The 16,608-nt window shown below is 46.5% G+C and overlaps 1 protein-coding gene across 1 annotated transcript in view; it reads left to right on the plus strand.

The window, feature by feature from the left end:
• The window catches only part of JHY (junctional cadherin complex regulator), a 317,713-nt gene that overhangs the window by 42,594 nt on the left and 258,511 nt on the right, over nucleotides 1–16,608 (plus strand). The window lies entirely within an intron of this gene.

The raw sequence follows: 16,608 nt of genomic DNA on the forward strand, positions 1-16,608 counted from the left end.
CAGATGAAGGCACCAGAATCTGGCCTTCAGGAGGCCAAAGGTTCACTCAATGATCCTCCTTGTTCGCCCATGTGCCTCATTGTAACGTTCCTTGGCTCTTGTCCTGGCATTCCTCACTGGGGTCAGTAGCCATGAGAGGTTGGGGTAACCAGAGTCACCTGTAAATATCGAGGGATACCTGTTAGCCACACACTCACCCTTAGGGCCAACCCCACACCCATATACCTACATCAACTGGGTGGGGACCATGGGCTCACCTATTAGCCACACCTGGTGCCTCTGGAGTTGAGACATCACATATGGGATGCTGCTATTCCTCAAGATAAAGGCATCATGCACAGAGCCAGGATACTTTGCATTGACATGGGAGATGTACTGGGACAGCAAACACACCATCTGCACATTCAGAGAGTGAAAGCCCTTTTTATTTCTGAACACCTGTTCATTTCTCCGTGGGGAGGAGGGGGAAAACTCAATATGTGTACCATCAATGGCACCAATGATGTTGGGGATATGTCCCAGTGCATAGAAGTCAGCCTTCACTGTGGCTAAATCCTCCACCTGGGGGAATATGATGTAGCTGCGCATGTGTTTCATCAGGGCAGACAACACTCTGGTCAGCACGTTTGAGAACATAGGCTGTGACATCCCTGATGCCATGGCCACTGTTGCTTGGAAGGAACCACTTGCCAAGAAATGTAGCACTGACAGGATCTGCACTAGAGGGGGGATACCTATCTGGTGGTGGATAGCTGAAATCAGGTCTGGCTCCAATTGGGCACACAGCTTTTGGATTGTGGCCCTATCAAGTCTGTCTGTTAGGATAATGTGCCTGTCCTCCATTGTCGCCAGGTCCACCAGGGGTCTGTACAAGGGGGGATGTCTCCATCTCATATTCATCCTCAGTGGTTGAACTCTAGGTTGAAAAACGGTGAGCAGGTCATATTCAAACATATACTCAGATTAATATGCAATTTTTGTTTTACAGAAACAGTATGTGAACTTGTAAGTCAGTTGATGTGCTTATGTCTGCTGTGACACAGTTAGGTGCCATGGCCTGTGGCCCCCTGAAATGGCGGGTGCCTGACCTGTGAGGAGGGACAATTGGAAATAAGGTAATTCCGCTGGCGTTGTGCGCCGTTGGCGGTCGGCGGTCGATGACCGCCGTGTAACACCGCATTGGTTATCATTGGGGCCTACGGGCTCCAGGAGCGAATGGCAATGTTCGCCGGCCATGACGGTACGCACCGCCGCGGATGTGACCGCCATTTGTTATCTGTACACTCACATGCTACCTGATCTTCAACAGGAGAAGACCTACACTGCAAGTGCTGCTGTGACCTGTGTCTGGAAGCGACCATGGCTCGAGTTTCTGGGGAAAGGGCCCCTGCCTTCACTTCGGAGGAGTTGGAGAGACTGGTGGATGGGGTCCTCCAGACCAAAAGGTGAGTACACTGTGAGCATGATGCGTGGGGCATGAATGTATGGAGTGCTGTGTGTGTAAGCCTTGTGTAGGGGGGCTGAGGCTGAATGGATGGTGGTCAATGTCTTTGCGTAAGGGGATGGGAGGGATATGGTGGGCCATGAGTATGACAGTCTGGATGGTATGACTAATCCCTTTTCTGCTGTATTTTTCCTGCAGGTCAGCGACCATCAGAAAAAGGGTATTTGGCGTGCCATCGCCAAGAAGGTGTGGACCCTGGGGGTCTTTGACAGGCAGAGCACCCACTGCTGCAAACAGTGGGAGGACCTGCGCCGCTGGGCAAGGAAGACGGCGGAGGGCCAGCTGTGGCTGGCCACCCAACGAGGAAGGGGTGCCGTCGTACCCTGACCCCCCTGATGTTCTGCATCCTGGCGGTGGCCTATCCGGAGTTGGAAGAACGCTTGAAGCCATCACAGCAGCCACAAGGGGGTGAGTACAGATTCAGAATCATGACTTTGCATGCGTTAAGGTGTTATCTGGGTGTGGGATGTGGGCTGTGGGTGCCCCTTGGCCAGGGCGAACATGGCAGGGTAGGTTCCATGATGGGCAAGCTCAGATGCACTCCAACCACAATAATGTTGGTGGGCATCTACTTCTGGGTGGGGTCCTGTGGCTTTCAGGTGTGCAGCTAACGGCGTTAGGCATTGTACCCCATGGGCTGGTGACTAGCATTGTAACTGGTAGTGCATGGCCTAGTGCATAGGGCTGTTCCCTGTGAGATGTGTTAACACCAACTGTAGTGTTGTTGCTGGCATTGACCAAGTATATCCTCTTTCTCTTCTACCCCCTTTTTGTTTTGTCACCCTGTTCTTTTGTGCATTAGCATCATCTGGCGGAGGGGCAGAGGCACCGGCCACGGAGGGAGCTGCATCCCACATGGGCCTGAAGGCCGAATCCACCGACGGTGAGGGCACCAGTGGGATGGAGGGCGCGGGGAGCACCACGACGGACACAGGAGGGGACACTACCAACAGCAAATCCTCCGATGGAAGCTCCCTGGCGGTGGCGGACACCTCTGTGCCCACTCCAAATTCAGGTACAGCCGCCACCCCCGTAGCAGCACCACCCTCCCAGCATCCCCTCAGCGTGTTACCGGTGCCCGCTCACCCAGGAGGGTGGGCATCTCCTTCGCCCCAGACACCTCAGGCCCTGCCCCAGTCAGCCCTGCTGCCCTCAGTAAGGAGGCTATTGACCTCCTGAGATCCCTCTCAGTTGGGCAGTCAACCATACTGAATGCCTTCCAGGGTCTAGCAGGGCATTTGCAACAAACAGATGCATACCCGGAGGGCATTCACTCTTGCGTGGCGGCCCAACAGAGAGCAGTCCAGGCTCTGGCCAACTCACTGATGGCAGCCATAGCCCCTGTCTCCAGCCTTCCCCCTCCGTCTTCCTCTACCCAGTCCCAATCCCCTCAACCCCAGCCTATCCCAAGCACACCTTCAGACCTGCATGCACCCAAATCAACACAGAGAAGTGGCTCAGGCAAACACATGCACCACACTTCATCCCACAGGCACTCACGCAAGCAACATCCAGATGCAGACACACCAACATCCACTGCCTCCACTGTGTCACCCTCCTCCTCCTCCTCCTCATCCACCTCCCTCACACCTGAATGCACTACATCCTCATCCACTACCTCCATCACCAGCACGCCCCTCACTGGCAGTCACCACCCCCACATCCATGCACACGTCCCTGTGTCCTCTCCCACTGTGTCTGTGACCCCTCCTCCCAAAGTACACAAACGCAAGCACTCAGACACCCAACAGCCCTCCACCTCAAAACAGCATCATGCCCATGCACCTGCACCCAAACACAGCAGACTGACACCTCGTAAAACCACTCCCTCTTCCTCCTCTCCCAAACCTTCACCCTCTTCCTGCTCCAGTGTCCCTAAGAAGCTTTTCCTCGCCACCCTTGACCTATTCCCTGCCCCTCCCCCGGTCCTTCACTTCGGGCCAGGGTGGCCAGAACCCAGCCCAGCACCTCAGCCACCCAGTCCATGGCCACTGTGGTTTCTGTAGCTACTGCAGGTGTGAGAGGCTCCAAGGAGGCACCCGTCAGCACAGCCAGTGTGCCAGCACCACCTGGCAATTCCAAGAAGGGGCCGCCACCTAGCAAGGGCAAGAAGGGAACACCAGCCAGCAAGGGGAAGGAGACACCACCAGCCAGCAAGGGGAATGAGTTACTACCAGCCAGCAAGGGGAAGGAGACACTATTAGCCAGCAAGGGGAAGGCGGCACCACCAGCCAGCAAGGGGAAGGAGGCACCACCAGCCAGCAAGGGCAGGAAAAGAACACCAGCTGGCAGAAGCAAGGAGGCACCACTATCTGCTAAGGGCAGGAAGGGGCTCACAACACCAGCTATGGCACTTCAGCCGTCCGAGGCTGCAGGGGAAAGGCTGGAGCCTCCCCCCACCCTTGACAGCACCGCCACCTGAACCGCGCCCAGCACCGCTACCTACACCGTGGCCGGCACCGCTACCTGCCCCGCCGCCAGCACCGCCACCTGCACCACAGCCAGCACCGGCACCAGCCCCACCAGCAGCACCACTGCCAGCAGCAGCAGCCCCAGTGGGCAGCCATCCGAGGCTTAAGGGGTAGGGCTGGAGCCTCCCTCCACCACTGACAGCACCACCACCTGTCCCGCCGCCAGCAGCACCATTGCCAGCAGCAGCAGCCCCAGCGGGCAGCTGTCCGAGGCTGCAGGGGAAGGGCTGGAGCCTCCCCCCACCATTGACAGCACCGCCACCTGCAGCGCAACTGCCGTCCACTGAGCAGCCATCACCTCCGGCGAGCAGTGTGTAGTAGTGACTACATGGGCTCGAGTGCGTCCTGGCCCCTGCAACACCTGTCGGTGTGACACCCAGGGGAGAGACTGTGGCCTTGCACCATCCAGGATGAAGTACACTGGGCACAAAGTCCCCTCCAGAACGAGTGGCAGAAGGCATCCACCCACCGCACCCCAGCCACGATGAAGCACACTGGGCACAAAGCCCCCTCCGGGACCAGTGGAAGAAGGCATCAACTCACCGCATCCTTGCCAGGATGAAGCACAATGGGCACAAAGCCCCCTCTGGAACCAGTGGGAGAAGGCATCCGCTCACTTCATCCTTGCCAGGATGAAGCACACTGGGCAGAAAGCCCCCTCCAGAACCAGTGGAGAAGCTTATCCACTTGAGAGACTGTGACTTTGCACTCCCTAGGACCAAGCAGTGGGGAAACCACCCACTTGAGAGACTGTGGCTTTGCACTCCCCAGGACCAAGCAGTGGGCATGGAGCCCCCTCCAGGCCAGTGGCGTTGTACCATCTTTCGGGTGAGGTGCCCCCCCATTCCCCACCCCTCTGAGGTGCCTGTGTGTGTTTCGTCCTGATGCCCCAGCAGTGTTCTCTCCTTATTGAGGCAGGAGTCAAGTGTGGCCTTGGCCTATGTATTATGGCCCCGTGGGCCACAGACATTTTGGAGTGGCCATTGTCCCTCCTTTTGTATATATTGTACATACTGTTTATTGATATAAGGATGTATTTATCTAAAATTGTACTATTACACTAACTTTAATCCATTCCTTTTGTCCTTGCATTATTCCTGATGGTTACGGGGTGTATATGTAATGTTGTTGCATCTGTTTGTGTGTATGGTGTTGGGGGTGAGGGTATGGGTGGGGGTGCTGTGTGTTGTGTGTTTGTGTGTGTGTCACTCTCTTTTTCCTCCCCCCTACCTTGTGTGCTAGGTGCAGTACCCACTGTGGTCATTTTCACCAGCGTTTGTGTTACTGGTGTATGAGGAGGTACACCAGCATTGGAAAAATGTGCAGCTCGGGCTCTGTGGCGTCATGGTTCTTCCTTGAGTGTCGAGAGGTGAGTCGTTTCCCTTCAGTGTACTGTTTCCGCCTTGCTTTTGATGCCATTGGTACCGCCCCGGAAAAGGTGGCAGAAAGGCCTGTTGTAATGCTGTGTGCGGTACATTGTCTTCCACCTGGCTGTTGGCGGTTACCGCCACGGTGTTTGTTGCTACCGCCGTGGCGGTCTGTGTGTTAAAGTGGTCATAATTCCATTTTTCTTACCGCCGGCCTGTTGGCGGTATTATCACCGACCTCCAGGGTTGTAATGAAGGCCATAACGGTCTGCTGAGCGCAGCAGGCCACCATCCCTGTGAGTGCGGCCATTTGCAAATGGGTTGCAAATTGTGACCTGCCTCATGAATATTAATGAGGCAAGTCCCTTGCAAATCATGTAGGAATCACAAACAGTGTGGTTCACACTGCTGTACATTTTGTTTTGCGATTTGCAATTTGTGATTCACAAACGGATTGCAAATTGTGAGTTGCAAAACAAAAGGTGGTACATCGGGTCCATAGAGTGTAGATATGTCTATGCAATGAAGATGTCTTTTTGGATTTGATAGGTCTCCTGTGTTCTTTCCCATATTTTTAGTCATGTATTAGCTTTGTCTAGGAGAAGCAGGCATGAGAGCCTTGAGGTGATCCTTCTTTGGCCTCGGCTTACTCTCATGGCTGACAATGTCAGGCCATGTCCCTACCCTTTTGCATTATGCATATGGCCTTCAAGGACCTACAATAGAGTCCTTGTGCTTATTGTCTCCGAAGCCGAGGCAAGATCATTGATCTTAAAATACATATATACCTGAAGATCTTTGAGTACTCAATTTATGTCCATGTATATTCTACACTCAAGTTAAAACATTACTTGTCATCTTCCTTCCCTGTCATGTTGCACATCTTTAGATGGCCATTTTTGTATTGCATGTCCACCAACCAAATTACTGTTTACATTACAGGAAGATGCAAACCTCCAAGTGGGTATTTCTGTAAGCAGCTGAACTTCTGATAATTAGCACCATGATTGCTTAACTAATGTTCATGTCTGTTTCACTGGACATGTGATTGCAAGCAAAATTGTAAAACAGGATCAAAGCCTAGGGAAAAATATTAGTTGGTGGTTATGAGACCAAAAAAGCATTGTGTTTTTAATTGTTCTCAGAATTAGGCACTTATGAGAGGTAAAATCTTGTTAGTTGTGCAGAAAGATTTAGAGGGTTGTTGCTGGGACCGAGTCAATCCAGGTCAACATGCACTATTTCATAGACTGTAGGCAGAGTAGCAGTCTGAAGCATCTTAACCAAGTCTGTGTTCCGTAGCCGTTGTAGCAGTACTTCTTTCTGCTAACATAGTTCTATAGCGATGTACAATCACTATTTTGCTTCAGACAAACAAAGTAGACTGTGCTGTGTCTTTAATACGTTTCACCTGCGAAACAAGCATTTTTTATGGTTTACTCTTTGAGAAGTTTTCCCTGCCTCAAAGCCACATGTGGCTATCAATCAACTGTTAACTTCCTGTAGCATCATAATTTGTACAACATAAACAAAATCAAATTAAATAAACAAGCATTCAGGCATTTTATTTTAAGAGTGGGGTGTTGAAGCTTTAGGTAACCTACATTTTTATGTATCTATTTGGAATGTTGTACTATGAATTCTAGTTCATTTCATTATGTTTGTGGTGACATTCCATCTCCATATAGTTGCTGCTTGGCTGGCGAGGGGCAGTGTTGAGGTGGATTTTAGAGTGACTGTTCCCTATTGCCAGACCTATTTTCACTTGCAGGTTTTGAGAAGTAATACAACACACTGTAAGTAGATGAATACACTAGTGTGATGGCTTAGGCATTGGATATGGCTTTACATGTTCAGGTGGCTATGGTTTTAACATTCAATTGCAAAATGTTTCAGTTTATTCACTCGCAGTGGCACTCATGTGAGGCACTTGGGGCATTGCAGACATGTAAGTGACAAGATTTCACCATTGGCATGTGACTAGGAGCATGCTGGTTTCACACGGAGTGGCATTGATGGTAAATGTAGTTTGTAACATGGTGTTACATGTGAAATGTAGCGACATCTTCTCTGTTGGTATAGAGGATAAGAACCTAAGTAAATTTCACCCTGACTTCTAGCACCATGATGAACGATTGTGTGTGGCACTTGGTTGTGGGTGGCCATGTTTAGTTTGTTGTTAGAAATTGGGGTCTCTAGTTGGCATAGGTTTGCACTCTATCCAAGTAGGGACCACAATTCTAGTCAGGGAAAGTAAGATACAGAGTAAAAGTTTACCTGTGCTCACCCTCTGGAAGCTTGGCACAGAGCAGTCAGACTAAAGAGGCAATGTGCAAAGTATTTGTGCACACACACAGTAACACAGTGAAAACACTACAAAATGACTCCACACCAGTTTAGAAAAATAGCCAATATTTATCTGAGTCAAACAAGACCAAAGCGACAAAAACCCAACATACACAAGCCAAGTTATGAATTTTGAAAGATTAAATCAGAATGCAGTAATTAGAATACAATAGCTCCCATCTGGGACTATTTGGTCACGCTAGACCGGGGCTAATCCAAAAGTTCTGTCTGACCGCAATGGAGAGGGGGCCGGGTACAGGAGTCATGCAAACCCGCTGACAGTACCTTGGTTGCATCAAGGCTTTGTGGCGATGCGGTGATCCAAGGAGGGGATGTGTTGTACTTGCAGGAGACGTGTCGTTTCCTGATCAGGTAACCTCAGTGATACGTCGAGGTCCAGAAGTGACGAGTACTGGTTCCGATGCATCGGTGCTGCGTCAGCCAAGCCAGGGCTGTGTTGTAAGTCTGCGTCATCGCGTTGCGCAGTTGGGGGCAGTGTCCGAGGCTTCGGTGCAGTCAATGGCAAAAGCAGCATTTTTGCAGCAGGGTGCATCAGTTCCAAGTGACACGCCAGTGTCGTTGCATTAGTTCTTGTGTTGCAGCACCAGCCTCACCTACGAGGGCCCAAGACTGGATTTGGCACCACTAGGCAGAGTAGGACTTTCAGCAGCGAGGCCAAGGTGCTGGTAATAAGATGCAAGTGAAGTCTTTGATATCTCTGAGACTTCAGAAACAGGAGGCAAGCTCAGTCAGTCCCTTGGAGGAACTTTAGATTGCAGGGTGTAGAGAGTGAGATCCAGTCCTCTCACTCCCAGGCAAGAAGTATCAGGCAGCGGGTCAACACTGCAGAGAAAACAGCAAAGTGATTCTTCTTCCTGGTAGAATGTCCTCAGTCTAGAAGTGTTCCTCGTAGATGGTGTCAGAGGGCCAGCACTTATACCCAAATGTGCCTTTAAAGTGGGAGAAACATCAAAGATTGGTTTGAAGTGCCCCAGTCCCCTTTCATCCCAGTCCTGTGTGTCAGGAGGTTTGTGGGAGTGGGTATCAATCCTTTGTGTGGGGGTCAAGTCACTACCCTTTGAAGTGTGAGTGTAAGACCATCCACCCTTCCTGCCCGGGAAGCCCCACCGGTATCCAGATGGAATGCAGGGACATTGGAGTGTCCTTTGTTTTAGAGCTGTCTGGATGGAATGCACAGATGTAGCTGTCACCTAACCCCACACAGACCAGACATGGGTTGGGGTCAGGCTAAGGCACAGGATGGTTAAGGTAAGAAAATACCAATTTTCTAAAAGTAGCATTTTCAGACATGCAATTTAAAAATGACCTTTGCCACAACATGTGTTTTTAAATTGTCCAGAGACTCAAAATTCAATTTTTCCATCTTTTCCCATTTGGAAATTACACTTAAACGATCTTTTAAGGCAATCCCCATCTCCTCCTATGGGAGAGATAGTCCTTGCAATAGTGAAAAGCGCATGTAAGAGTTTTTCACTACCCGGACATGTTAAACTTAAAAGTACATGTCCAACTTTTGAAAATATACTGCACCCTGCCCTTGGTGCCAACCCGGGCCTACCTGAGGGATGTCTTACATGTAATAAAAAGGAAGGCTTAGGCTGGGCAAGTGTGTACACTTGGCAGGTCGAAATGGCAGTTAAAACTGCACTTACAGGCTCTGCAATGGCACGCTTGAGGCAGGTTTGAAACACTACAGTAGTGTGTGGCACAACCAGTGCTGCAGGACCACAAGTAGCATTTGATTGGCAGGCCCAGGCCCCACATAGTGCACTTTACTAGGGACATACTAGTAAATCAAATATACCAATCATGGAAACGCCAATGTTACCATGTTTTAGACACAGAGCACATGCACTTTAACACTGGATAGTAGTCATAAAGTACACAGAGTCATAGAGCCAACACAAACGGTCAAAAAAAGAGGAGGAGGACGGCACAAAGTCTGGGGATGACCCTTCAGAAAGGGCCAGTTCCAACAGTTGTGATACTAGTATAGTGCATGTGGATATGATGGTGGCTGGACTTTTTGCCATGGACTGGATGAATATTAGGACTACTTGATAGTTATTATTTTTAGAGGAAGATGGTGATGGCTATAGATTTAATCTATGTTTGTGTGATCTCTTACGTGTGATAGGTGTACAACAACACCCTGAAGAGACCCCTTTTGTAGTTCTGGATTGAAACATTGACAACATTCACCCATATGGTTAAGGACTAACATTGACATGAGGAACTAGCCTGATGCATAGGCTATCCAACTTACTTATCACAGTGATATAACCATTGGGGAAAATACAGTGTGTTATTGTTGTGTGTTGTTTGTATCCCTATTTTTATGTGAGCACTGCCTTGCCTGCACTGTCAATTCTCTTTTTCATTCTTGAAATGTTGATTTTTTTGTACAATGATGTATGATTATGCTATAAAATATAAATATGAAGAAATCAACTATGTGTTGATCACTTGCATCTGTATAAGAGCATTATTATGTTTTTGAACTGATTAATATGGAAACATGTATAAGTACAGTATTTTCTCCAATTAAATTGTATTTTAAGGAATTTTAAGTTAGTTATAGAAGCTCGCAGAGTTGGTGAGTGTTAACTCTGGATAAATAAGTCCCATTGAACACTTGTTTGATATTGATTGGCTGGAGAGGGGAAAACCACCCTTAAGTCGTCCCTTATAAATAAGTGTTTTCTTTCCAAAAATGAAGCCTCTGTCATTGTAAAATTGGCAATGAGCTCTGGCCATGCTGGAAGGGTGACTCTGGTGCTGCCTAATGGATCCAGTGCTGGCAGCCCTGCATGTGCAGTTGGAGTTTAGAAGAGACACAAAGGTAATTATTGTTGTTGATGGCAAGAACATAGCATGGGGAGCATTTTTTTTTACCAATTAGCAAAACCATGAGTGTCTGTTGACCAATTATATTGTGGGGGAAAGAGCTAGGGTTGAAAACTCATAGCCCACTCTTAGCGACAGTGTTGCTATATATGTTGCTCATGTTAATTTTAAATTGGCTCTTGATATATGTTGGAGCGGAGGAGTGTTGCGGCATAGAATGTCATTTGATTTTGTTTAATGATGCAACAGCTGTCTACGAGCAGTACGTGCATGGATGGTGGACGCGTACTGTCATCCTCAACCAATGTGCGTGTTGAAGTCAACACGGGACTTGAGCTCGATCTGTTTTTAAAGTATAGTTACATGCTATGCATTGATTTATTGCCACCATTTAGGACTTTACCTTCAGTCTGCCTTGTTAATCTTTAATGCGTCTCCTCATCTTTGCACTCCACCTTCAGCCTTATAACAATTGATAAAGGACTATGTTTACTTTCTGAATTATATCTGTTTACAACAACAACTGAAATAGGACTGAGACAGATTTTACTTCAAATGAAGATTTGTATGATTCTGCTTCAAAGTTTTTAATGACACTTTCACTGCGGGGGAAAGCTGGTATTCTCTTTCTAACTGTTTATTGGTTCTATCTTTTGGATTAAGCGATCTTCAGCCAGAACACCACCACCTCTATCCTTAACCCAATCAGCAAATCTACCAGTTGATTGGAAGAAATGGATAGCCATGTTTGATTATTATATACAAGTGTTGGCTGGGCAAGATTTTCATCTGTCAAGGAAAAAGGCTATTTTATTGAGTACTCTGGGGAAAGGTCAGCATGTCTTTGAGTACTCACCTATTGCTGTGGAAAATGATGGGCAACATACTGTGGATACATATACAGAAGCAAAAAAGACTGGAGAAAAGGTTTGCAAAAGACACCAATATAGTGATGTTTAGGTTTCAATTTTACATGCAACCTCAGAGAATGGGCCAAACAGTAGTTGAGTCCATCTCAGAATTTTGGGAATTGTCTGTCAGGTGCCATTTTGGGTCAATGACAGACAAATTAATTTGAGATCAACTAATTCCCCAATATAAGCACCAAAAAATGCAGGAGATGCTTTGGACAGAAGAAAATCCCTCTTTTAAGGATGCCATTGGGATAGTGAAAGTTGTATATGAATCAGATTACTGCATGAGAGAGATAGAAAAAAAGATAATAAAACACTGGAGGAGTCTTGTGCTTAGATAGGAAGGACGAAGCACCTATTGCAGGCAAAGAATATAATAGAGGGAACAAGAATGTTCCTTTTAATGTTAAAGGTCCAAAGCAAGTTAGTAAGGTCTACATGAGGTGAGGAAGCAGTTTTCATAAAACTAACTCAAAAACGTATTTTGCATTGGGAAAGAAATGTAGGAAATGTGGATGCAAAGGGCATTTTGCTCTCATGCATAAGGACAATGAATGGTCTAATATTGCTGCAGTGCTGTGCTGTGCAGTTGCAAAATATCATTTGCAAGGTGGGAAATTGATAGAGTTTTGTGTGTAGGTGAAAAAGAGAGTAAGACTATGCAAGCCTAAAACAGATCTTAAAATCAAGGGTAGGACAATTTATCTTATGGTAGAGTTAGGTTTGCTATACAATATAATTCCCAGAGAAATATTAATTTCAGAATGGCCGCAAGTTCATCTTCTTCCCAAAGATATAAACCCAGGTGGCTATCAAGAGAAGAACATTTACATCTTTTCTTAGATGCTAACTAAGACAGCATTTCTGGACAGATATGTGAGGAGGAAGGTATATGTAGCTTTGAGTGGAGCCCCGATTTTGGGTAGTGAACATTAATGTGACCTACACATAATCATTAATCAAAGAGCTCCTAACCATGTTATGGTAGTCGAAGACTCCACAGTAGATTAAATTGTTGAGGGAGCAAAAGAGGTATTTTTCTAAAAAATTGGCACAATTGAGAGGCTATGTTCATATGATTATTGTCAAACCTGATGCTGTTCCCATACAGCATGCATTGAGATGAGTACCAATTGTGGCTACAGAAGTGAAAAATAAATGTATCATGATATGGATAAAGAAGGAATAATTGAGCCCATAGACACTTCCAATTAGATTTCTCCTGTGGTTATTACCGACAAATCGGATGGTAGTCTCAGATTCTGTATCAGTTTTCGCACTGTTAACCAAAGCACTTTTGTAGATATCTATCCTCTACAGCATATAAATGAATTTCTACTATTGCTTAAGGATGGTAAGTTCTTTAGTAAGTTAGACCTTTAGAGTGCCTACCATCAGATTAGACTACATAAAGATTCAAAGCCTTTTTCTGATTTCATAATAATGGAGGGTACTTTATAGTTCTCCAGGATGCCATTTGGCGTATCGTTGGCAGCAGATGTGTTTCAGAGGATAATGATTGAGAAGGTATTTAAAGGCATCAATAACGAGATCTATTTTCAAGATGATACCCTGGTGTTTGATTAAACTATTGAAAGTCATAAGATTGCTGTCAATAGAGTATTAGATACAATTGCTGAAGCTGGATTACCACTTCAAAAAATGGAAGTTTCTGATTGAAGATATAGAACATTTAGGTTTTACCTTGTGAGCCTTAGGGGTTAAGCCAAAAAAGATTAACAGGAAGCAATAAGATTGTCTCTTTCTTCAAGAACAAAGATCAGTTGAAATCATTTTGTGTCTCATTGAATATTATTCTAAATTTATGAAGATTTTTGCAGAGAAAACAGAAGCTTCGAGAATATGTTTGAGAAAAAAGGTTCATTTTTGTTTGGGAATTTTTTGCCAATGTAAAGCATGAAATTTGCACTGCAAATGTTTTGATTCCTTTTTACGCTAAACTCAAATCAATACAGTTTATGTGAGTGCTATAGGAATTGGAGCTGTGCTATCTTAAATTCATAAGGATAGTGAGAAGACTGTGGCCTTTGCGTCTCATTCTTTTACTCATGAAGTGAGAAACTGTTGCATTATTGAAAGGGAGGCACTGGCTTCAGCATGGGATACAGAGTATTAGGACATACTTTGGAGTTTTTCCATAATACTCAGCACTGAGCATAAAAGCCTGATGAAAGTGTTGTTACCCAAAGAAGCAGGAAAAGGCTCAGCAAGATTGTCCCGTTTAGCTGCTCTTCTTCAAGGGTACTGGTGCGAAATTAAGTTTATTTTGGGTTTCTGTATTGCTGAGGCAGATGGGCTGTCTTGTTTACCATTCAGTTGTCAAGATGTAAAAAAGGAGGGGGCGGTTGCAAGTGTATGTGATATAATAGAATGGAGCCAAGTATATATATCCAAAGAGGAGTGGTATCAAGTATGGACGAGGATCTAGTTTTTCAAAGGGTCCTTCTGCTAATTTCAAAAGGGTGCAAAAGAGAAAGTTCTGTTACGGTTTCTGTTAGACGTTATTGCAAAATTGTGGATGAATTATCTGTGTAGGAGGTAAAGTTATTTTGAGAGAGAAGTGTGTGCCTCTTGAAGGATTGAGATTGAAATTGTTCAAGTTGGCACATTAAGGTCATTAGGTAAGACGCTAACAAAGAAGAGGTTGAGAGAGAGCTTTTGTTGGCCGGATGCGGAGAGTGATGCCACTGTTTGGGTTGAAAAGTGTGTCGAAAGCAAGGAGAGGGAGAAGAGGCTGAAAATTGGGAAACAATTACTCATAGGGGAAATTTATGATCCTGACAAACCATGTATAGTGTTTGCTTGAATTTTATTGTATCTTGTACTGATGTGAGTAGGGAGTTAAGATTTGCCATGGTCTTTGTCAGTGTGTACCCTAAGTAGTTAGTGGTAAAATGTATCCATGAAATAACAACTAAGGCCACCATAAGAGCTTTAGAAGAAGTTTTTAAGGAAGAAGGTTGTCCAACCAAACTTATCACTGTTAATGGCATGCAGTTGACGTCAGATAAAATGAAGGTTTTTTTAGAGTTTGGTTGTATTTCACATTCTCACACATCTTTGTACAATCCTCGGTCCAACAGCGTAGTGGAGAGAGCAAACTATATGGTGAAAGGTGCAATTCAAACGGCTTTGACAAATAGCTATGATGGTAAATTCATGATGAGTGATTTAGTGTGGGTGTAACGTATGACAAGGAATGGTGTACCCAATGTAGTTCCGTTTGACGTAATGAGGAGAAGGAAAGCCAGTACTAAAATGGGACTGGCATGGTTGACAGCATAATGGGATGAGAAGAGTTCTGAATGTGTTAAGAAGAAGGTATATATTACTAGAATTAAAGTAGGGGGTTTGGTCATAATGAGGTCAGGACATATGGAAGGTGGTTTGTCAAAGTTCTGTTAGCCATATAAAGTTAAAGAAGTGCATGATTTGTTTGTTAGCCTGGAAAATAGTGAAAGATGGAATTCAAGGAGAGAAGTGTTGTATAGTAGGGCAGGTGAAAAGAGAGATGTGCCGAAAAGTGGGTATGGTAGTTTTATGATGATGGATGACAGTGAAATGTTGAGAAGACCAATTGAAAACCGGGTTAGACCACAAGGTGTTGATGCAGCAAGGGGGATCTTTCCTTTGCTAGCAATGTTGTGGTACAAAGGATGGAACCTCCAGGAACACCAAAGTTACACAGTCCACCAATATACTTGTGCTATTATATAATAACTGATAGAGACACCTAGCCACAGATTCCTTACCTTAGAATTCTCCCCCAGGTTCAATACTGGATCCGGACATTTTTTCCCAGTAGTATCTCTGCATGTCGGAAGAGGGTGTTGTGCAACTCCGTAGCGACCTTGCTTACCGGATGTGACATTGACGGAGTCTATATAATCCCCTCTCTGACATGCTGATGTCAGTTCCTTCTTTTCCAAGCTACAACGTGGATCTGGAGTTCCTCAGGCCATTTGGCCTATCTTGATAAGAAATCTTTTGTCAAAGGAACAGTGTGCCTCCCTTTTTTACTCATGTCCTTGGGGTTCAAATCTTGGGGGTCCTTTGGCAGGCAGATGTCGGGCATGGACCCTCATACTGTTTGTATGTGGTGCCTCTGGGAACACCACAAATCAGAGAATTGCGGTTCCTGTCTTTCCTTTGTCCGAAGGTGTTGCAGGAACAATGTATGAAGACCTGGGCAGCGCATTTCGTGGATGGGTCATCGTCGGTCTCGCTCCAGGGAGTGGTGGCGAGTTAATTCCAGGAGATGTTCCCATGATCGTCTGTCACCATCGAGGTCGAAGGAGCAGACTTAAAAAAACAGGCTTTCTAAGTTGCAGCAACCACCTATATCAGGAAAGCCCTGCGTTTCAACACCCTCTAGTAACCTCCGATTGAGGAGACAGCACATGAGTCCCCCCTGCGCCTCCCTGTTTCCCAGGAGCCATGGCGACTCTGTCCCAGATGCAGGATTATTACAATTCCCTCCATGCCATCTTTGGGCCCCTATCTCTCTCTGGCATGCTTTCGAGCCCCAAGGAGTTGAAAGGTATCCTACCTGACTCCCCACCGGTGGGTTCGCCCTCAGTGTCAGATAGGCCCTCTGGATCCATACTTGGATCTGTACAGGCTCCGGTGCAGAGCCCTAGGGGTTCCCACCTGCTACAGCAGAGTTCCATCAGCTCACATTGGCGGCTATGGTTGACACCAAACCGATCACCCTTTCCGACACCAAGACAATGCTGCACTGATACACTGGCACCATAGGTGCCGCCTGTCTCGGAAACCTTCCCTCCTCCTTCTAATCAATTCTTTTTTGTTTTTCCTCTGGGGAAACAGGCATTTGGAGGTGAAGGAGAGGAGCTGGGGTTTAGCAGCCCCATGGACGAGGCTGCCCAGCCTCCTCTGGAGGGCAGTTGGCTGATGGAACTGGGTGAGGCTCGTGACTTTCAGTCCTTGCCAGCTTTGGACCTCCTTTCTTCCCCCAACCTTGTGACAGAGGTTAGCTCCTCTTTCACAGAGGTGCTGAAGAGGGTAGCTGTGGCCCTAGATTTCCAGCTCCCCTTTGTGGTGGTGACTGCTAACCCTTTGAAAACAGTGTTTCGCCAGGCCCAAACAGGAATAGA

Source organism: Pleurodeles waltl, chromosome 3_1 (genome assembly GCF_031143425.1).
Source record: "Pleurodeles waltl isolate 20211129_DDA chromosome 3_1, aPleWal1.hap1.20221129, whole genome shotgun sequence".
In the NCBI taxonomy this organism is placed as follows: Eukaryota; Metazoa; Chordata; class Amphibia; order Caudata; family Salamandridae; genus Pleurodeles; species Pleurodeles waltl.